The sequence below is a fragment of the Budorcas taxicolor genome, chromosome 1 (assembly GCF_023091745.1).
Source record: "Budorcas taxicolor isolate Tak-1 chromosome 1, Takin1.1, whole genome shotgun sequence".
Classification (NCBI taxonomy): Eukaryota; Metazoa; Chordata; class Mammalia; order Artiodactyla; family Bovidae; genus Budorcas; species Budorcas taxicolor.
The window spans coordinates 148,937,472-148,961,393 of record NC_068910.1 but is presented as its reverse complement, the minus strand read 5'-3'; positions in this window follow the sequence as shown (position 1 = coordinate 148,961,393).

Here is a 23,922-nt window from a genome sequence, read left to right as displayed (position 1 = left end):
TTTTTTATAATCCTCTTTCATCTTGAGACTTCTTGATCTGAGCCTGTTTAATAAGCTTTTAGATAATAGCTACTGACTTAGCACCTGAAGCAGGTCACCTGGCTGTGTGACTCCGAGCAAGTCATTGTACTTCTCAGAATGTAAATATCTTACCCCATCTACCTTCAGCTCAGTTACTTGATGAAATCAAATTTTACATTACACCATTATCATTCACTCTATTGTAGGTGAGATAAGCTGCAAACCTATTGGAAAAATCTGAGATAGCTAGCAGAAAGTTGGAACTTACAGCTACGGTGGAGCTTACAAAGTCATTCATAAGGGAAAGATCATTTAATGTTACTGTAAACTGCTATTGTAATTCATTCTTCCATAAAGATTACCTCTGTTATACTAGCAATGCTGTTCAGCAAGACCTTGGGTTATCAGCCAAATAAATGCCACTGCAGTAAATTATTGCTGCCTGGGGCCAGCTTTAACTTGCAACGTCAAAATTTTTCCTGTCTAAAATTCTACTGTAGGTTTTGCATTCATAAACCCTGCTCCCCCTGGCTTTACTGCTTGCCCTCTTACAACTTTCCCCCTCTTTGTCATTGGTAAAGAGAGCCCCATTGTGTATAGTAACACCAGAGAGCTTCACCAGTGATGTAAAAGAGTCACATTCAAACAGTGTTTTAGGTAGAACAAAATACAAAAGCCCACTGAACATTTCCTTACTGTGTGAAAATTATTGCCTGCATCTTTGAGCCACAGTTGTGGGAATTCAATGCAAAAGAGATGTGTTCGAAAGTATACGGCTTGCTCCCATGTATGATCATGAGACAATAGAGAAGCACTGAAATTTGTGACAATTTTTCAATTCGTGGTTCTATGCAAAATTTCATCAACTTTCCATCACTTGAACTGAATTCAAAATGGATTCAGAAAATGTGGTACTTGTCTTAATGAAAATAAATGTTGTTTCAACAGTCTTTTTTCCCCTTTAAGTTGATGGTTACATGTATAACAAAAGGAGAAAACAACGAACAATGTATATACATCCTTGTCTGAAAAAGCCAAAAAAATGCCACCCACATACACAGACTACCACACACAGTCACTTTATGAAGAAAAGTCAGATGCCATATAGGGTAACTATTGAGTATTGATGACATCTTTTCTACTCCATACAAATTACTCCTGCTAAAGTGCACCCAGCTTGTTTTTTTGCCAGTGTTTCCCTCCATTATGTTGTCAAGTGTAGATTAAGGACACATTCTAGGAGCATTCTTCATAAGAACATTTCTCTCAGTGCTACTTAAACATGGCCTCTCATGTACATCCTCTGTGTCACTGGCCTTTGATAATCAGTAAAGTATTTTTGCCTGAAGAAAATGAGTAGAATAAAGCTCTTCCAGGAAAAATCAACAAATATAAGTAGGTAATGGAGGTTGAGGGTACAAAGCTCGGAAACCTAATACAAATTCTCCTTAAGGACATACCATTCCCTTGTGACATGAGAATGACTGGCAAGGCCCTGAAATATTCCTCTTGAATCTTAAGCAGTTCTAGAGCAACTTTCCCCAAGTTGTTGGAACTGATGCCTTTAAAAGCATTATCCTGGTCCCTCATAAAGAAAAACCTGATTAACCCCACAAGGCAGACTGTACTGATTTGAGGTGGGGATTCTTGTATTTACATCAAGTAAGAATGTACCCCAATGTTTGAGAACTGGTAACCCAGCAGAGAAGTAAAATAACACTGTGAAGTTCTAAGTTCTCCATGTTGCCTCCTTTGTTAAACTCATTCTCTCCCTCTGATTCCATGCTAAGCATTTATTCATTAATTTAACAAATATTTGTTGAATACCTCACATTTGCCAGACACTTTAGTTCAGTAATGAACAAAATATACAAATTTCTTATATTTTTCATCTCTCTCTCAGGCTTATGTATCAAACTAAAGTAGAGCTGTCTTCTTTCCCCCAAATCTTGCTGATCTGCACTTTCACTTAGGAAGGGTGATCACTTGTCAGAAAGAAAACCATCTCGTTTATTAGAGTAAACAAAGGTCATCAACAATCATTCACTCATTCACTCACCAATTACTGATGCTCATCCCCTAGATGCCAGGATGTAGGCTTCAAACTGGCAACGGCAAGATGAAAATCACATAGTCCTTGGTTTGACAGGGATTATGTATTTTTGCAATGTCTTTTATGTGAACAAACCAACAATTAGTAGTTTTCAAGTTGAATTTGAATTTTTGAAGTCTGCATAGCTGAAAGTTACTTGCTGCTCTTTTTGCCTAAGCCAAGTACTTCTTTTTCACTTAAGTATAGACTCTAGGGATAATGATCATTTTCAAACATATGCTACTGCCCAACTTGAAATGGGTAAGCTAGACTTGGACGTGCATCTGAGTGTTCTCACTCTATTTTCCATAGTCACAACTCCTATTATGGTTTCAATTAGCTACAGTAACTAAAATTAATATTTCATTACACTTTTTTGATCATGCTTTAATTTACCTAACAATACTGACCAGGGCATAAAATAGCCCAAGTCTTTTGTTTAAGGTCTGGTGAACAGAACCATATGCCTAACCTCAACCCTTTGGGGAATGGACATTCAGAAAGTATTTACATGGCTCCTCAATTTTATTTATTATTTTCCTGTTGCTTTTTTTGGTCTTTGTGGTTTTGTTTACTCAATACATGTGGGGGGTGAGGCTAGAGTCAGGAGTTTTGCTTTACTTCTGGAATTATGACATTTGAGAATGTTGCCCCATTTGTCATCCATTATGCCTCTTTTCTGTTAAGTATTTATTCTGGTCAAAATCTACACAAAAATAAACAATTTTTTCTTTTCTTTTTCTGGTTGAGTGTGTATGTGTGTACACTCAACCAGAGGAGAGTGAAAAAGCTGGCTTAAAACTCAACATTCAAAAAACTAAGATCATGGCATCCAGTCCCATCACTCATGGCAAATAGATGGGAAAACAATGGAAACAGTGACAGACTTTATTTTCTTGGGCTCCGAAATCACTGCAGACAGTGATTGCAGTCATGAAATTACTTGCTCCTTGGAAGAAAAACTATGACAAACCTAGACAGCATATTAAAAAGCAGAGACATCACTTTGCTCACAAAGGTCCATATAGTCAAATCTATGGTTTTTCCAGTAGTCATGTATGAAAGTGAGAGTTGGACCATAAAGAAGGCTGAGTGCCAAAGAATAGATGGTTTCAAATTGTGGTTCTGGAGAGGACTCTTGAGACTTCCTTGGACTGCAAGAAGATCAAATCAGTCAATCCAAAAGGAAATCAACCCTGAATATTCGATGGAAGGACTGATGCTGAAGTTCCAATATTTTAGCCACCTAATGTGAACAGCCAGCTCATTGAAAAAGATCCTGATGCTGGGAATGATTGAGGGCAGGAGGAGAAGGGGGCAACAGAGGATGAGACAGTTGGATGGCATCACTGATTCAATGGACATGAGTTTGACCAAACTCTGGGAGATAGTGAAGGACAGGGAAGCCTGGCTTGCTGCAGTCCATGGGGTCACAAAGAGTCAGACACAGCTAGGGAATGAACAACAGTGTGTGTTGAAAGGCACATAGAATCTCTAGAAAAGGCATTTAATAACTGGCAGGTATCACTAGGATTATCACCATTATTTCTTCCAAATTCTCCTCCATCCTTTTTTAATTTTTATTTTTACTTTATTTTGCTTTACAATACTGTATTGGTTTTGCCATACATTGACATGAATCCACCATGGGTGTACATGAGTTCCCAATCCTGAAACACTCTCCCACCTCCCACCTCATATCATCTCTCTGGATCATCCCTGTGCACCAGCCCCAAGCATCCTGTATCCTGTATCAAACATAGACTGGCGATTCGTTTCTTACATGATAGTATACATGTTTCAATGCCATTCTCCCAAATCATCCCACCCTCTCCCTCTCCCACAGAGTCCAAAAGTCTGTTCTATAATCTGTGTCTCTTTTGCTGTCTCGCATACAGGGTTATCTACCATCTTTCTAAATTCCATATATATGTGTTAGTATACTGTATTGGTGTTTTTCTTTCTGGCTTACTTCACTCTGTATAATAGGCTGCAGTTTCATTCACCTCATTAGAACTGATTCAAATGTATTCTTTTTGAACTGATGCTTTTGAACTGTGGTGTTGGAGAAGACTCTTGAGAGTCCCCTGGACTGCAAGGAGATCCAACCAGTCCATTCTGAAGGAGATCAACCCTGGGATTTCTTTGGAAGGAATGATGCTAAAGCTGAAGCTCCAGTACTTTGGCCACCTCATGCGAAGAGTTGACTCATTGGAAAAGACTCTGATGCTGGGAGGGATTGGGGGCAGGAGACGAAGGGGACGACAGAGGATGAGATGGCTGGATGGCATCACTGACTCAATGAACGTGAGTCTGAGTGAACTCTGGGAGTTGGTGATGGACAGGGAGGCCTGGCATGCTGCGATTCATGGGGTCACAAAGAGTCAGACACGACTGAGCGACTGAACTGAACTGAACTGAATATTCCATTGTGTATATGTACCACTGCTTTCTTACCCATTCATCTGCTGATGGACATCTAGGTTGTTTCCTTGTCCTGGCTATTATAAACACTGCTGCCATGAACATTGGGGTACACATGTCTCTTTCAATTCTGGTTTCCTCGGTGTGAATGCCCAGCAGTGGGATTGCTGGGTCATAAGGCAGTTCTATTTGCAATTTTTTAAGGAATCTCCACACCATTCTCCATAGTGACTGTACTAGTTTGCATTCCCACCAACAGTGTAGGAGGGTTCCCTTTTCTCCACACCCTCTCCAGCATTTATTGCTTGCAGACTTTTAGATCGCAGCCATTCTGACTGGTGTGAAATGGTACCTCATTGTGGTTTTGATTTGCATTTCTCTGATAATGAGTGATATTGAGCATCTTTTCATGTGTTTGTTAGCTGCTTCTGTTGTCTTCTTTGGAGAAATGTCTATTTAGTTCTTTGGCCCATTTTTTGATTGGGTCATTTATTTTTCTGGGATTGAGCTGCGAAAGTTGCTTGTATATTTTTGAGATTAGTTGTTTGTCAGTTGCTTCATTTGCTATTATTTTCTCCCATTCAGAAGGCTGTCTTTTCACTTTGCTTATAGTTTCCTTTGTTGTGCAGAAGCTTTTAATTTTAATTAGATCCCAATTGTTTATTTTTGCTTTTATTTCCAGTATTCTGGGAGGTGGATCATAGAGGATCCTGCTGTGATTTATGTTGGAGAATGTTTTGCCTATGTTCTTCTCTAGGAGTTTTATAGTTTCCGGTCTTATGTTTAGATATTTAATCCATTTTGAGTTTATTTTTGTGTATGGTGTTAGAAAGTGATCTAGTTTCATTCTTTTACAAGTGGTTGACCAGTTTTCCCAGTAGCACTTGTTAAAGAGATTGTCTTTAATCCATTGTATATTCTTGCCTCCTTTGTTGAAGATAAGGGGTCCATATGTGTGTGGATTTATCTCTGGGCTTTCTATTTTGTTCCATTGATCTATATTTCTGTCTTTGTGCCAGTACCACACTGTCTTGATGACTGTGGCTTTGTAGTAGAGCCTGAAGTCAGGCAGGTTGATTCCTCCAGTTCCATTCTTCTTTCTCAAGATTGCTTGGGCTATTTGAGGGTTTTTGTATTTCCATACAAATTGTGAAATTATTTGTTCTAGCTCTGTGAAAAATACTGCTGGTAGCTTGATAGGGATTGCATTGAATCTGTAGATTGCTTTGGGTACTATACTCATTTTCACTATATTGATTCTTCCAATCCATGAACATGGTATATTTCTTCATCTATTAGTGTCCTCTTTGATTTCTTTCACCAGTGTTTTCTAGTTTTCTATATATAGGTCTTTAGTTTCTTTAGGTAGATATATTCCTAAGGATTTTATTCTTTTCGTTGCAATGGTGAATGGAGTTGTTTCCTTAATTTCTTTTTCTGCTTTCTCATTATTAGTGTATAGGAATGCAAGGGATTTCTGTGTGTTGATTTTATATCCTGAACTTTACTATATTCATTGATTAGCTCTAGTAATTTTCTGGTGGAGTCTTTAGGGTTTTCTATGTAGAGGATCATGTCATCTGCAAACAGTGACAGTTTTATTTCTTCTTTTCCCATTTGGATTCCTTTTATTTCTTTTTCTGCTCTGATTGCTGTGGCCAAAACTTCCAGAACTATGTTGAATAGTAGCGGTGAAAGTGGACACTCTTGTCTTGTTCCTGACCTTAAGGGAAATGCTTTCAATTTTTCACCATTGAGGATAATGTTTCCTGTGGGTTTGTCATATATGGCTTTTATTATGTTGAGGTATGTTCCTTCTATTCCTGCTTTCTGGAGAGTTTTTATCATAAATGGATGTTGAATTTTGTGAAAGACCTTCTCTGCATCTATTGAGATAATCATATGGCTTTTATTTTTCAATTTGTTAATATGGTGAATTACATTGATTGATTTGCATATATTTAAGAATCCTTGCATCCCTGGGATAAAGCCCACTTGGTCATGGTGTATGATCTTTTTAATGTGTTGTTGGATTCTGATTGCTAGAATCTTGTTAAGGATTTTTGCATCTATGTTCACCAGTGATATCAGCCTGTAGTTTTCTTTTTTTGTGGCATTTTTGTCAGGTTTTGGTATTAGAGTGATGGTGGCCTCATAGAATGAGTTTGGAAGTTTATCTTCCTCTGCAATTTTCTGGAAGAGTTTGAGTAGAACAGGTGTTAGCTATTCTCTAACTTTTTGGTAGAATTCAGCTGTGAAGCCATCTGGACCTGGGCTTTTGTTTGCTGGAAGATTTCTGATTACAGTTTCAATTTCCGTGCTTGTGATGGGTCTGTTAAGGTTTTCTATTTCTTCCTGGTTCAGTTATGGAAAGTTGTACTTTTCTAAGAATTTGTCCATTTCTTCCACGTTGTCCATTTTATTGGCATATAATTGCTGATAGTAATCTCTTATGATCCTTTGTATTTCTGTGTTGTCTGTTGTGATCTCTCCATTTTCATTTCTAATTCTATTGATTTGATTTTTCTCCCTTTGTTTCTTGATGAGTCTGGCTAATGGTTTGTCAATTTTATTTATCCTTTCAAAGAACCAGCTTTTGGCTTTGTTGATTTTTGCTATGGTCTCTTTTGTTTCTTTTGCATTTATTTCTGCCCTAATTTTTAAGATTTCTTTCCTTCTACTAACTCTGGGGTTCTCCATTTCTTTCTTTTCTAGTTGCTTTAGGTGTAGAGTTAGGTTATTTATTTGACTTTTTTCTTGTTTCTTGAGGTATGCCTGTATTGCTATGATCTTTCCTCTTAGCACTGCTTTTATAGTGTCCCATGGGTTTTGAGTTGTTGTGTTTTCATTTTCATTCGTTTCTATGCACATTTTGATTTCTTTTTTGATTTCTTCTGTGATTTGTTGGTTATTCAGAAGCGTGTTGTTCAGCCTCCATATGTTGGAATTTTTAATAGTTTTTCTCCTGTAATTGAGATTTAATCTTAATGCATTATGGTCAGAAAAGATGCTTGGAATGATTTCAATTTTTTTTGAATTTATCAAGTTTAGATTTATGGCCCAGGATGTGATCTATCCTGGAGAAGTTTCCGTGAGCAGTTGAGAAAAAGGTGAAATTCATTGTTTTGGGGTGAAATGTCCTATAGATATCAATTAGGTCTGACTGGTCTATTGTATCATTTAAAGTTTGTGTTTCTTTGTTAATTTTCTGTTTAGTTGCTCTGTCCATAGGTGTGAATGGGGTATTAAAGTCTCCCACTATTATTGTGTTATTGTTAATTTCCCCTTTCATACTTGTTAGCATTTGTCTTACATATTGCGGTGCTCCTATATTGGGTGCATATATATTTATAATTGTTATATCTTCTTCTTGGATTGATCCTTTGATCATTATGTAGTGTCCTTCTTTGTTTCTTTTCAAAGCCTTTGTTTTAAAGTCTATTTTATCGGATATGAGTATTGCTACTCCTGCTTTCTTTTGGTCTCTATTTGTGTGGAATATCTTTTTCCAGCCCTTCACTTTCAGTCTGTATGTGTCCCTTGTTTCGAGGTGGGTCTCTTGTGGGCAGCATATATAGGGGTCTTGTTTTTGTATCCATTCAGCCAGTCTTTCCCTTTTGGTTGGGGCATTCAACCCATTTACGTTTAAGGTAATTATTGATAAGTATGATCCCATTGCCATTTACTTTATTGTTTTGGGTTTGGGTTTATATGCCCTTTTTGTGTTTCCTGTCTAGAGAATATCCTTTAGCATTCGTTGAAGAGCTGGTTTGGTGGTGCTGAATTCTCTCAGCTTTTGCTTGTCTGTAAAGCTTTTGATTTCTCCTTCATATCTGAATGAGATCCTTGCTGGGTACAGTAATCTGGGCTGTAGGTTATTTTCTTTCATCACTTTAAGTATGTCTTGCCATTCCCTCCTGGCCTGAAGAGTTTCTATTGAAAGATCTGCAGTTATCCTTATGGGAATCCCCTTGTGTGCTATTTGTTGTTTTCCCCTTGCTGCTTTTAATATTTTTCTTTGTGTTTGATCTTTGTTAATTTGATTAATATGTGTCTTGGGGTGTTTCATCTTGGACTTATCCTGTTTGGAACTCTCTGGGTTTCTTGGACTTGGGTGATTATTTCCTTCCCCATTTTAGGGAAGTTTTCAACTATTATCTCCTCAAGGATTTTCTCATGGTCTTTGTTTTTGTCTTCTTTTCCTGGGATTCCTATAATTCGAATGTTGGACCATTTCATATTGTCCTGGAGGTCTCTGAGATTGTCCTCATTTCTTTTAATTCATTTTTCTTGTTTCCTCTCTGATTCATTTATTTCTACCATCCTATCTTCTATTTCACTAATCCTATCTTCTGCCTCCGTTATTCTACTATTTGTTGCCTCCAGAGTGTTTCTGATCTCATTCATTGCATTATTCATTATATATTGACTCTTTTTTATTTCTTCTAGGTCCTTGTTAAACCTTTCTTGCATCTTCTCAATCCTTGTCTCCAGGCTATTTATCTGTGATTCCATTTTGATTTCAAGATTTTGGATCATTTTCACCATCATTATTCGGAATTCTTTCTCAGGTAGATTCCCTATCTCTTCCTCTTTTGTTTGGTTTGGTGGGCATTTCTCCTGTTCCTTTACCTGCTGGGTATTCCTCTGTCTCTTCATCTTGGTTATATTGCTGCGTTTGGGGTGGCCTTTCTGTAATCTGGGAATTTGTGGCATTCTCTTTATTATGGAGTTTCCTCACTGTGGGTGGGGTTGTATCAGTGGCTTGTCAAGGTTTCTTGGTTAGGGAAGCTTGTGTTGGTGTTCTGGTGGGTGAAGCTGGATTTCTTCTCTCTGGAGTGCAATGAAGTGTCCAGTAATGAGTTATGAGATGTCAATTGTTTTGGAGTAACTTTGAGCTGCCTGTATATTGAAGCTCAGAGGTGTGTTCCTGTGTTGCTAGAGAATTTGTGTGGTATGTCTTGCTCCGGAACTTGTTGGCCCTTGGGTGGTGCTTGGTTTCAGTGTAGCTATGGAGGTGTTTGATGAACTCCTATCAATTAAGGTTCCCCGGATTCAGGAGTTCTCTGATTTTCTCAGGATTTGGACTTAAGCCTCCTGCTTCTGGTTTACACTTTTATTTTTACAGTAGCCTCAGGACTTCTCCATCTATACAGCACTGATGATAAAACATGTAGGTTAAAGATGAAAAGTTTCTCCACATTGAGGGACACCCAGAGAGGTTCACTGAGTTACATGGAGAAGAGAAGAGGGAGCGGGTAGTTAGAGGTGACTGGAATGAGATGAGGTGGGATCCAAAGAGGAGAGAGCAAGCTAGCCAGTAATCACTTCCTTATGTGCGCTCCACAGTCTGGACCTCTCAGAGATGTTCACGGAGTTATACAGGGAAGAGGAGAGGTAGGAAGTAGACAGAGGTGGCCAGGAGGATAAAAGAGGGAAATGAAAAGGAGAGAGACAGATCCAGCCAGTAACCAGTTCTCCACCATCTGGAACACACAGAGATTCACAGAGTTGAATAGAGAAGAGAAGGGGGAGGGAAGAGACAGAGACAACCTGGTGGAGAAAAAGGAGAGTCCAAAGGAGAAGACAGTGGTCAAGCCAGTAATCTCGCTCTCAGGTAAAATTGGGTACTAAAGATTGGGTTTTTAAATGTACAAAATTGACAACAAATACCAAAAAAACAAAGATTAAAAATCTAGAGTAGAGGTTGGATTTTCAAAAATACAATATTAAAGAAAAGAAGAAGAAGAAGGAGAAGAAAGAAAAAGAAAAACAAAGCCACAAGAATTATTAAAAAACAACAACAACCACAAAAAGAGCATATACGGAGTTTGCTTTAAAAATAGGGTCTTTTTTGTTTGAAAGGTAATAGTAGGTTATAAAAATAAAAATTAAAGGAGAAATAGAGGGCTTAAAATTTTTTTAAGTTAAAAAGAAGAAGAAAAAGAAAAGAAGAAAAAACAAACAACAACATCAACAAAAATAAAGAGAGAGAGAGAATGACCAAAAAAATAGTAAAGATATATCTGGGACTTTCTCTGGTGTTGTGGGCAGTGTGGGGTCACTTCCAAGGCAGTTCCCTCTGTTTAGCTTCTTCTGTTTGCTGGTCTCTTCAGTGTCTGATTTCCACCCTGACACAAGGGGGGCAGTGGCGGACACTTTTTTTTTTTTAGGCTCTCTTGTTCAGTCGCGCTGTGGGGAGGGAGGGATGCTGCAAACAAATAACACTGGTGTGTGCTCGCAGTGTCTCAGCCACGCTGGGCCTGCCCCTGCTCACAGCGCACACCGTTCAGGCTCTACGTTGCTCCGCCGGGAACAATCTGAGGCCTGCCCTAGGCTGCATGCACCTCCCCAGTCTAAGCCGCTCAGGCTCAGCTCTCAGGTAGCCCTCAGAGGTGGAGATTAGCTTGGGCCTATGTTTTGTGCCCTTCCCAGGTCTGAGTAACTCAGGTGTTTGGCGAGCACGGTCACTGCGACTTATCGCCTTTCCCAGCCCTGCTGCTCAGTTTTCTGGGTGTACCGCTGGCTCCCCTTCTCAGGCAGATGGTGACTGCCCAGAACCCCAAGAAGTCTTAGCAAAGAAGCCTGCTTGCAGTTTGGTAGGTAATGCCTCTCTGGGTCTGCAATTGCCCCCTTCCAGCCCTTACAGCTCTGGCTGCCTGTCACCGGAGGCGGGTGGTCGGCAGCCAGCTATTTCTGTTCCATCCTTTGTTCTGTGCCCGGTCCTGGCAGTGTCTTATGTTAGAGCTTTTCACGTGGTAGCTATCCCACAGTCTGTTATGCTAGCCCAAGTTAGTTCACTCTGGTTACACTCAGGGCATTCCGGCCCAATTCTTAAAAAGCACTGCAGCCCGCGCCTCCCTGCCCAGCCCCCACTTGTTAGTGGTGGATGCAGGCGTTTGCACTGCTTCTCCCCTGGGGGAGTTACTGTTGGGCTCATAATCTGTTGGTTTTAATTATTTATTTATTTTTCTTCCCTGTTATGTTGCCCTCTGTGCTTCCAAGGCTCGCCACAGACTCCGCAGCGAGAGTGTTTCCTGGTGGTTGGAAACCTCTCTTTTTAAGACTCCCTTCCAGGGACAGGACTCCCTTCCCAGGACGGAGCTCCCTCCCTACCTCCTTTGTGTCTTTTTTCATCTTTTATATTTTTTCCTACCTGTTTTTGAAGACAATGATCTGCTTTTCTGGATGCCTGATATTCTCTGCCAATATTCAGAAGTTGTTTTGTGGAATTTACTCAGCGTTGAAATGTTCTTTTGATGAATTTGTGAGGGAGAAAGTGGTCTCCCCATCCTATTCCTCCGCCATCTTAGGACCGCCCCCCCCCAGCCCCCCCCCCCCCCACATGTCTAACTTCTAACAACAAAGGAAACTAGAATGGGTTAGACTGGAGGTCTGGATCTCATTGCCAGCAACACAATCAGTGTTCTTAGAGAACTGAGAGTCATTGCTTCTCTGTGTTTCCTGTCACTGCTCTCAACACTGATCCTCTTAATTTCCAGTTTCCTGGCCCCTTCCTTCCTTGGTCTTCCTAATGGCAAATGGCTTATCCCACTGAAAGGTTCCTGGTCTCTCTCCCCTCCATTCTTTACCTCATTCCCATCCCCTGACCTCTCTCATTTCCCTTTTTTCTGTTCCTTTGAGTGCCTCGGCTCTGTTAGTGGTGCCCAAAGGCCCTCTAGTAATACTCAGAGACAAAGATGTTGCTGATTCTTGTTCTCCATGACCAGCCAGACAAGAAATACCAGAGTGAATGCCATCTAAGGAATACTATCTTGTGTAGAAAGATGTTCAGTGCAGCTAATCAATGCAGTGTAACTGAAGTTAATTACCCTATTGTCTGAAAATGCTGAGTTTCTTTTCTACAAGTAATATCAAGACCCACAAATTTAACATTCCTTCATTCATTTACTTATTCCTCTAGAAAGTGTATTAAAGATATATAGTGTGCTAGATCTTCTGCTAAAATTGAAGCTATGTAAGATTTCTTTCTTATCTTTGTATCAACTCACTCTACAGATATTTGTTGAACAAACAGCAAGTGAAGGATGAACAACCCAAAATTTCCAGTTATGAAGACCCTGAGAAGAAAAAAAAATAAAATTTATATTCATGAATGTAGGTCATGTACACATACTATAGCTTTTTTTCAATTAAAATGAGTCTGCAACTTCTATGTGTAAGGTTCTGAACCAGATGCTAAGATACAAAGATGAAAAGACAAGACATAGTCCCTGCTTATCATTCATTCATTCACCTGGTAAACATTTTCAAATATCTACTTTGTGCCAGAAATGGAGTAAAGGTTACAGACACAGCCCTGATCAGGGTAGACATGGAGCCTGATTCATGAAACTTATTTCTTAGTATGGAAAATACAAAAGAAAACAAATATAACCTACCTCTAAATAAGACTATAATTACAAATTATGAGGAGAGCCATACATAAGACAATAACAGACTGAAATGGACAGGACAGCTACTTTAGATAGTTTAGTGTGAGACAGAAAAGTAATCTGATAGTTATAATTCACTATTTACATATTTGCCTGTCAACCTATAGGTCTGTTATTCTCTCCTTCATTCCCCCCAAAAAACTGAAGAAGCAATAAAATATTCTAAGAACAATAAAGGAACACACAATACAATGTGAACACAGATGAATAAGCAGCCCAAACTCTGTGGGATCACAATATTAGCACAGAAAGTAATACACTTAGGAAAAAAGCCAAAAAGAAAAACACAGGAAGAGGCAACTAATTGGATGGGATTGATGGGGAGCCACCTACTTCGCCACCTACTTCCAGCTCAAGCCAGTAGGGACCATGTTACTTACTTGACAATGTGGTCAGTGTGCCACTATGGCAGCCAGACCTTGGACCTGCATGTCTGGTTTTCAGTACTATCTTAAAAGCACTCCCTGAGTCTGCTGCTTGTCCTACTGCTGAAGAGCCTTGACTTAGCATCCAAGGACCTAAGCTCACTGTCCATTTCTGCTACTCATTAACTGTGCAACCAGGAGCAGGTCACTTCCCAGCTCCAGTCTCAGCTTCCTCTGGTATACAATGGGTGCATCTGTGAGAGCACAACTATAGACAGAAAAATTCACTCTAACTTGCTAAACCACAAAGAAACTTATTACCAAGTATGAGTAGCTTCCTAAATCACTGGAGGGCTTAGACTAGGCTCCAGACTGAGTTTCCAGATACAGCTTCCAGCCCCTTTTAACCTGTGGCACCTTCCTTGCTAGCAATATAGCTGCCTCACACCTAATTTCTCCCCCTATATTTAACCCTATGACTAACAAGTATCATGGGAGTACAAGTGATAACACTAAAACTTCATCCAAAATCATAGGTGCAAGGGTATGTAGAAAATGCCATTTTTAATTGCACAGCCACTATAGACCAGGAAGGCATACCAGAGGGGGTTGGAACAGGTGCAGCAAGCCAATCCCCACAATTTGCCACAAATGACAATAATACATCCCTCACAGGGCTCTTACAAGAAGTGGTGTTTGTGAAGATGTTTCCACTTAATAAACACTGGCTTGATCTGGCCAAAATTCCATGTGCCTTAACACTAGGTTCCCAAGATAAAGTCCACCCTGGGAGTCTAGCCCTACAACCCCAGAGATCTACCAACACTCTGTGGCTGGAACCTGCTTCCAGTAAACCACCCCTTCTGTGTGATGGACCTTGCTGGCTTACAGCATGACTCTACCCAGAAACAGAAAGGTCTCTGCTGCTGCTGCTGCTGCTAAGTCGCTTCAGTCGTGTCCGACCCTGTGCGACCCCATAGACGGCAGCCCACCAGGCTCCCCCATCCCTGGGATTCTCTAGGCAAGAATACTGGAATGGGTTGCCATTTGTCTCTGACCCCCGGCAAATCAAAGTCTACAAGGTAGAGTGGTGAGTACTGGCTTTGAGCCAGTACTCTGCTAGAGTAATGTCAAAATCCACAAGAGGGACAACTAATTTTGCCTGGAAGCCTTTAGCATTTACCACTGTTAACCATTTGGAACCATTTCCCTCCAAGCAAATACTAACCAAAAGAAAGCCGGCATAGCAAAATCATCACACAGAATTGACTTGAAGGTAAAAAGCATTATTAGAAATAAAAACGGTCACTACATAATAATAAAAGCTTCAACTCACAGGAACACATAATAATTTTAAACTCTTAGGTATGTGTTATACCTTCAAAATATATGAATACAAAATTGAGGTATCTGTTAAGAGAAATTTATATGTTCACACACTTTAATACGCTTCTCTCAGTAATTGATAGATCAAATGAATAAAGAATAAGCAGCAAGGATATAGATTTGAACACACATGACAAGCCTAATCCAAAGGACATATTATAGAACACTGCATCTAACTACTTGTTGAACATGTAAGGGCTATTACAAAAATTAACTATGCACTAGGCTATAGAGTAAGTCCAATAAATTTCAAAGGCTCTCTGTAGGCCACATCTTCTGGCAACAATGTAATAAACACAACTTTTCAAAAAAAACAAAATTAAAATCTGTTTTATTAGAAACTTTTTAATGCATTTAAAATAATTCAAGACAAAAAAGGGAAATCATAATGGAACTTGGACTATTATGTAACACTTCAAAAGAATGACATATGAAAAATTAACATATCAAAACTTGAGGGATACAATTAAAGTATTTCTTGGGAAAAAAATAGCTTTAAATGTTTAGAGTAGGAAAAAAGGCTCAAAATTAATGAGTAGAATATACAATATGAAATTAGAAAATATTTGGAATTAAACAAAGCCAAAGTGGAGGTCATTGAAAAAACTAATAAAATTAAAAGTTTTCTGGTAATGGTAATAAAGAAAAAGAAGAGTAAGTAAACAATATTAATTAAGAGACCATAACTATAGATGCTGTTATTCAACAATTTCAGTTCAGTTCAGTTCAGTTGCTCAGTTATGTCCAGCTCTTTGTGACCCCATGAACCATAGCACGCCAGGCCTCCCTGTCCATCACAAATTCCTGGAGTTCACTCAAACCCATGTCCATTGAGTTGGTGATGTCATCCAACCATCTCATCCTCTGTTGTCCCCTTCTTCTCCTGCCCTCAATCTTTCCCAGCATCAGGGTCTTTTCAAATGAGTCAGCTCTTTGCATCAGGTGGCCAAAGTATTAGAGTTTCAGCTTCAACATCAGTCCTTCCAATGAACACCCAGGACTGATCTCAAATTGATAGTATGAATAATTCTACTCTAATAAATTTTAATATATAGATACAGTCTACAAATATGCAATTTAGTAAGTGTGAATGAAGAATTTTTTTAATTTAAATCAAAGAAAATACGAATCAGTCTATAAAAGTATAAAAAGTATGTTTTACCCTAAAAATGCAAGGTTGGGAAAAAAAAGAAAAAAAAATGCAAGGTTGGTTTACTGTTAGGAAACATTCATAACAGACAGTGGTTAGGTATTCACATTAATAAGTAAGAGAAGATAAATAATCTCCACAGATATAGAAAATTCATCTGAATAGATGCAGGAAAAACATTTGAAATAAATGCAGATCCAATTATGATTTTTTTAAACCCTTAGCAAATTAAGATTAAAAGGACTCTTTCTAATTTAATAGAAAGCAACCATAAGCACCTACTACAAAGTCCATACTTAATAGTGAAATGTTGGAAATACGAAAGATCTAAAACATATTTCCTTTGAAATACATCCACACTTCTACTACAGCTCTTATTATGAACTGCAATGGTCTATCGACATGTTTGTCTCCCAGCTGCACCCGCCCTGCCCCTAGTGCTCTGGACAGTTCCTAGTACACTGGACAGTTCCTAGTACACAGCAGGCATACCATTCAAGTTTCTTGAATGGATGGATGAATGAATAAACCAGAGTCCCTTAGTCCTAAAACTCAGGTTGCTTAAAGGTCACCAGGTAAGTTCTGATTCTCCAGCTGTATCCATTTAGTACTCAAGGACTCTCTGAACAGAATTTGAGTACTGCAAATGCATTGCCCTGTGATATTCAAGACATTCCAGATGGCTCTTATACCTTCCCAACTCTATATGTAAACATCATATCCCTAACTTGTTTTCATTTACTTAACCTTTCTGAAAATCAATTCTCCCCCTTGTAACTGGGAATAATAATAATAGTATGCTTGCCTCACAGGGCTGTTGTGAGAACTAGATGAATGTTCATAGAACAGTTAACAGTGTTTTTCATCTAGTAAGTATGCAATAAATGTTGCCTATGGTTGTAATTATTAACACTAAGGCTATTCAGATTTCCAGAGTATCTAGTACAGTGCTTTGTACACAAAACCAATTTCTCACAAGCTGTTTGCTAAATAAATGATGATCAGTCTCTGATACTGAAATATACTGGTGACCTTTATGCAATTTGCATTCACTTATTCATTCATTCATTCATTCAAATTGAATTGCAAGCCTGCTGCATGTCAGATGTTATGCTTAGCACTGGGAATACAGAGATGATTAATGATTAAGATATGATTCTAGATGTTGAAGAACTCATAGCATAATGGAAATCACTGGACAGAATAAACAAAGTTATTTTACTTTGAAAAATCTGCATTAGCAACTCTCTACTTTTATATCTACTTTTTACAAGCAAGGTATACTGACCCTTGTCAAGATGGAGTCAGCATGGATAAAAATCAAGCTATATTGGAGCTAAGATATTCTCACAAACACTTGAGCTCAGGACTAAGGTGAACTGAATTGGCTCTAGTAGTTGGTCTTAAAAAGCAACCCAGAGAATCAAGGATATTGTGTTCAGAGTCATAAGCTGAAGCTTGACTCAGAAAATTATTGGCAACTGAAGGTCCCATCTCAAAGCTGGGCCATGTCCATGGTATGTAGAGTTTCCAGCAGAAGACATGTGCCCTGCATCAAGGTCACTAATACCAACACGTGGGAGAATGAATCCGGGAGAAGAAACAATGTGAGGAAGGTAATGAAGAGCAAAGACCTTCTTTAGGAAGAGGGATATGAGGAATGGGAAAGATGATCTAAGCCTCAAACTCCAGAAAAAAGCTTCACACACCACTAAGTTATCAGACAGACTAAGGAAATTAGTATAATAATGTCAGATGGTTTTATATTGGTTAAAATAAAAATATTAATACCCTACAGGATATAATAGATCTTTGTCATATTTTATAGTTGCTCAGCACCTTTTGAGAACCCTGAAATATTTGGAAAACATTTTCACTTATGAGTTTCAACTCCTCAAGGTAGAAACTAGAAAACAAGTCTCCCCAACAACTTAGCTGCTAAGACATATGCATGAGACCCAGGATCCACCTATCAAATGCAACCATGAGAGACTTTTTCTCAAAAGAATACAACATAAATAAAAAGGCCTGTGAAAGCCACCTTCTAGAGACCATGTGGCAAATGCGTCCAAGCCTTGGAAGGAAGAAAAGGTGAAGGTCCTGGTGTCTAGTCTCTATGGGGTAGAAGCATGGGATGTTAGGAGTAGTACTTTTGTGAGTAAAGGGCCTTATAGCATAACTTCCCATTGTTCTTAGCTGTGTAGCATTCAAGCCAGAGTTTCTAGCCACCAGAAGGTTAGGTAGCTTTCCTTCTTATACCAGCTTTACTGGATTCTTACAATCAACAATCCTGACAGATACAGTGGGTTAGATCAGTATCTGAGAAACTCACCTCCGAGGAGGGACAGACAGTGCTGCCATTTGGAGCTAATATGGATACCCAGAACCACCCTGGGTTACTAAATGCCAGATGTCATTGATGGTAAAGGAGACAGCCAGAAGTTGCTCTACCAACTGCGCTCGGATCACCAAGTGCTGTTTCTGCAGAACTTAGGGGTCAACATGTCGTATACTGTTTTCTCTTTCAAGAAATCTCAGGAATCAGAGCTGGCCTGCAGTCTTCTGGGTGGAAGACCTAGGAAGGGAGAAGAAAATGAGAAGCCAGGGAAATGAAACCAAGTTTAACGGCCTCCACTCCATCTTTAGAGTCACCTCCATTTCTCTCCATCTGAACTCAGTGTTAGCATCCTAAGAGTGTGTTAGCATCCTAAGAGTTCTCCTTGCAACCAGATATTTCTAAGAACTGACAACACAAAAAAAGAAAGAAAAAGGGAAGCAGAATTTTTCTCATTTATTGCCAGAGAGCTGCTTTTAGAGAATGAGTTTTTTGCTTTCTGCTTATTCCTATGGCTACTATGAACTCTCAAGATAGATTTGCTGTAAGAAATATCACTTCATTTCTTCACCTTGATATCAAAGGCCTAACTGCTCATACTCCTGTGACAGGATGGCTAAAGACTCCTCTTCTTAGATTAATCCCTGAGCTAAGCACTGGGGTACAAAGATGAAGAAGACCCAGCTTCTGCCCTCAGGGAGTTGGGTTGAGTGGGAGATAGAGATACACCACAATAGAATATCCAAGTATAATAGACGCATGGACATAATGTTACAGAAGGCATGCTTGCCTTTGACACAGGTGAGAGAAGAGAAGCCTTTTGAAGGGTTTTCAGAAAAGAGTGACATTTTGGCCTTTCTGCATGAATAGAACTTTCATGAAAAAAAGAAGACATTCCAGGAAAAGGAAGCAACATAAACATTGGCATGGAAGTATAGAATTGCAAGTTGTATTCAGGAAACATTGACTCCTTCCTGGTGGAGAGCACAGTGTGTGTGTGATAAAGGAATGGGGGACTGGGAGGATAGACTGTTCTCAGAGCTTCTTTCCAAGTTAGAAGGAGACAGATATTATGCATGCTGATTGAATGATTATGGCATGGAGTCACTAAAAAGTTGACATAGAGTAAAAATAAAACAAAAATACAGAAACTTCACCTCAATATTCCATCCACTGAACTCTTCAAAAGTCTCTGCCAGAATTACTAATATTGCTTGGTAAAATGTGATTTTTTAAACAGGGGTAAGATTCTTTGATAAGAAGTAACAAAAGTACTTTAATTCAGTTAAGAGTCAGCAAAATGATGATGATGATGAACTCACTGGAGACTGACGTGCTACTAAATTATGAAGAGAAAGAAGCTATAGAAGGGAAATAGCCAAATTTGGAACACTGAGTTTTTGATCTGGACCCTGAAATGGTTTAATTTTCAAGATACTCCAATTTCCTCTTGACTAGTTCACACACTTCTAGTTCCTCCTCTATCTCACCCTAAGCCCTCTTTGCCTCCCAGAAAGTGGGAAATGCCCCTCTTTAAACAGATCAAATGAAACAGGGAGAGAAACTATATATTTTAGTCTGAAACCCCCATCAGCTCAGAAAGAAGCCAGCATTGACTAAGCACCATATACCTTACCTTTCAGCTGGTACCTTTGTGTACCCTTGGCTAATGCCAGCAACTCAGCCCCACGCCTCCCACTCAGCTCTCCCAGGCTTCTTAGAACTCAGGTTCCCAAGACAAAGCACAATTGAGGCCCAGCTAGTGCTCAGGTTTACTGAGAATTAAGCCATAGATAGATACCATCAAAACACATTTCACTTGTGACCTTTCACAGCCAACGAATTGGAAGGATTTTCCTTTGCCGGGATTGAATTTAAAACGACTTCCCAGGAGCGAAAGGTCAGTCCATGGAATCATGATATCCAGTTAAATACACCTAAATAGAACATTTTAGCATGACAATAAATGGAGTTATATTTAGCTGATTTGGGAAACTCTCTGGCAAGGGAAAAGGAGGACTACAGAGATTCTTCATCTACCACCCCTCCTCCCCCAGATGGAAAAAGTAATGGAATAGGGCAGACAAGCACAAAGGTGAGCAATTTTACTAAATCTGTCCAGTGAGACCATTTTTGCTTTCCTAACATTTACCATGTTCTGAGTAGCACGTGTTGGTTGAATTGCATAAAGGCTATATTGTCCTCTTGACACACACATGAAATTCCTATTAGCATGACTGGAGCAAGATGGGCTCCAAAGGGAGAACATACCCTCAAATAACTTTCTAGGCAGCTTTGATTTCTAGATATGTATGAGGTGAAAGCACATTAGCCAAACTGGCTTTGATAACAAACGCACTCTTTTTTAACAAGACTGAAGGGAAAAAATAGTTGGCACTCATCTGCCCTTAACTTGAAATGCCCCGAGCTATTTAGAAATAGCCTCATATTTGCTGTTGTTAACTAACCGATGGTTTTGTTAGCTGATGACTGTTTCTCTAAATAACTCCCAACAATAAAAGGCTGTGACATATGAGAGCAAAATGGAGACCATAAGTGGTAGCCTTTTACCTCCAGAATCTTACCTTGTCGTCCATCCTGAAATTTGATGTGTGTAATTGCAGCCACTGGGAAGGTGTGGAGTGCTATAGCATCACAGATCTGCCAGTAGTTAGAAGAGATTATAGGTATACGTTGTTTTCTTCTAAGGGAAAAAAATATTTAACTGAAACCAACTTAGAAATCAGAATCCCTGTGAGTTCAGAGTGAGAATGTTTTCAGTGAAATGCTGTTTCATTCTGGCTATGAGAGACCCACAACATTCCTCTGCCAGGCTAAGAGTGCTATTTGATAGAGAATCCACTATTTGTTCTTGTTCCCAAGACTCTACCTACTACACAATAAGTGGGTACCCTAGCTGATATAATCCACAGTGATTTAGCAACAACTATCACCCACAGCCTTGTGGAATCCACCTAACATTGTTTGTTTGTTTGTTTTACTTAGGGTGAACGATCTGTCTGCTTATAAAGTTTTTTTGATATGAAGCTGCCTTCTTTAACTTTATCTTTTTAAAAATATCACCTGATCTTTTAACATATCTTTTATTCTGCCTTTGGACAGTCCAAAATGGGCATGACCTGCTTGGGCATAATATTGGCCACTTCCCAATCTCTAGCTGAGAAAAAGGTATGACCAAAGGGCATTACTAAATTCAAAGAACTTACACTTAGACCTCAAGCCCTTGGCTCCTAAAGGTCTATTTGTCCCAGCCACTCTGAATCTACCCTCAACCTGGGAAGACCTTTATACAATACACATAAGAATATGGCCTTTGTAGACAGGTCCTCCATAGAATATGATAAATGTTAGGAAAGTAACCATCCTACCTCTCCAACTTTATCTTGCTCCTTTTTCCTAATATATTGCTGATTTTTTATTGTTCTCTTAACACCTTCACTTAGCCTCTAAATTGTAGCACACTGATCTTTTATGCCCAAATCCAAAAACAGCTCCATTTCCTGCTTACTGATTTAATCTCTCACCCTTGGTTCAAAAGGTTCCAAAATGATTTTAGCCTACCACTAAAATGAATCAACCCAATCTGTATTCTTTCCCCATAGATGATCTCTCATCCAAGTCTGTGACTACCCATTATCACCCAACCGCACTCTGCTCTATACACCTCTAGGACCATAACTGATTCCAAACAGTCCATGTCTCCAGGAGGCCTGAATAAGAAAAATTACCTGACATTTCCTTTTAGGTACAGACAGAATTCCATTATTGAGATGACCAGATATGGGTAATAAAGTATGGCAGTGACAATAGGAAGAAAAAATAGTCATATTCAAAATATGTTTTTGATAAGATGATAAGTGATTAACAAAAAGGAAGAAAAAGAGGAAAAGATCAAGGGTGACTTCAGATTTCTGACTTGAAAAGGAGTTGAATGCTGTATGTGATCAAAGAATAGAGGTAAAGAGTTTGAGCTCTGAAAAATCATTGAAACATGGACTACATGGGCACATATTGTGTTTATCCCCTTATTTATGAACACTCTTACATAAAATATGCAGGACTAGGATATCTGTCATTTGAATAAATCATCAAAACTTAGAATAGGAAATCTTTATAAAATCATAGAACTCTGAATCCCAGTTCCCTTGTGTATAAAATGATGACAGTATTTACCCAAGATATTGGTAAAAATATAACACACTTTTTACAAACCACCCAATACAGTACCTAGCATAGTATATTCAATAAATCGTAGCCAATATTATACCTATGATTTGGAATAGCTTACTATAGGATCTGAAGATTGAATTAGCAACTTGAAAACTGAAAACCGAACCAACGATGAAATGTTGAAAAATGCCAACAGAACCCTACTTAGATTGTGATCTCATGGAATCACTGCTATTATTTATTGCTTGCCAAGCACTTGAGTCCTGCAAAATTCAAGGTCAGTCATTATCATTTACTGAACACAAGAAATGAGAAAAGCACTTCACAGATGGGGAAAACACAGCATCCTTGCTGGTAGAAATCATGTAGTTAACTCAAATGAGTTCAAATATTTGATGGCCTAAAGTCATTGTCTATGAACAAATCTATACACTAAGACATCAAAGAAAACAATGCAAAGGTGTCTCTGGCCTTCTTCCTTGTGAAGACAGAGGCTGTGTTGTATACACAAGATTTACAACCTCAGATAACATTAGGGGCAGAGTGGCTAAGACAGGCAAGCCTTTCCCTCAAAAAATGTCTTATGTGCTCGCTTTCTGAAAATGACAAATTGTGAGTACTCTTTTTCACATAAAAATAAATAACTCTGAAAATGATTATACCTATAAACAAAACACATAGAAAAACAAAATGTGAGTTTAAAAAAAAAAAGCCTGTTTTGTGAATAAAAAAGACCCAAGTTTTTCCCACATTCCTTGTTACTGACTGACATCTTCTCTAAGTAAACTGATTATGTCAACATGTGAATAATTTTCAGAATCACCTACCATGGTTTACCGTAGAAGTTACTGGCAACCCACATATCCACCCGCAAAGAAAAGTGCATTACTTAGGATTATTTGGTTGCAGATGACAGAAGCAGACTCTGGTTAACTTAAGCAATGTAACAATAACAATTATAAAAAATAAATTACAGACTCTAAGGAAAAAGTGAACAATCAGGCCTTGGGAAGAACAGGATCAAAGATGCTCCAAGAAATTAGGAAAGAGTCATTAACAAATTATCTCTTCAAGGGATAGCCTGTGGAAGGGCCCATTTCAATGCTCACTGAAGATTCAGAGAAGGTACGGTTAGTCTTAACCTCAGACATGTGTCTAATCAGTGCACATGACTCTCTCACTAGAACAGCATGGAAGTTTTCCTTTTCCCCAGAAGGAAAACTAGAATGTTAGTAACAAAAAAAAAAGGGGAAGGGCTGCTGAGTGATCAAAACCATAGATTCCAAAGTAGCCCATCTCAGAGAATATTGGTTCTGAAGAGAAGCAAGCCTTGGCTTATGAAATCCATTTGTGCAATTCGATCCATATTGCCACTCCAGCAAAAGAACTTACATTATTAAAATATTTTCATTTAGAAAGAAATCTGATGTAAGAGTGCACACTTTTAAAAATGGTATTTCCCAGCCTTTCTATTAAAAGCATTTCACCTACTCCGGCAGCTG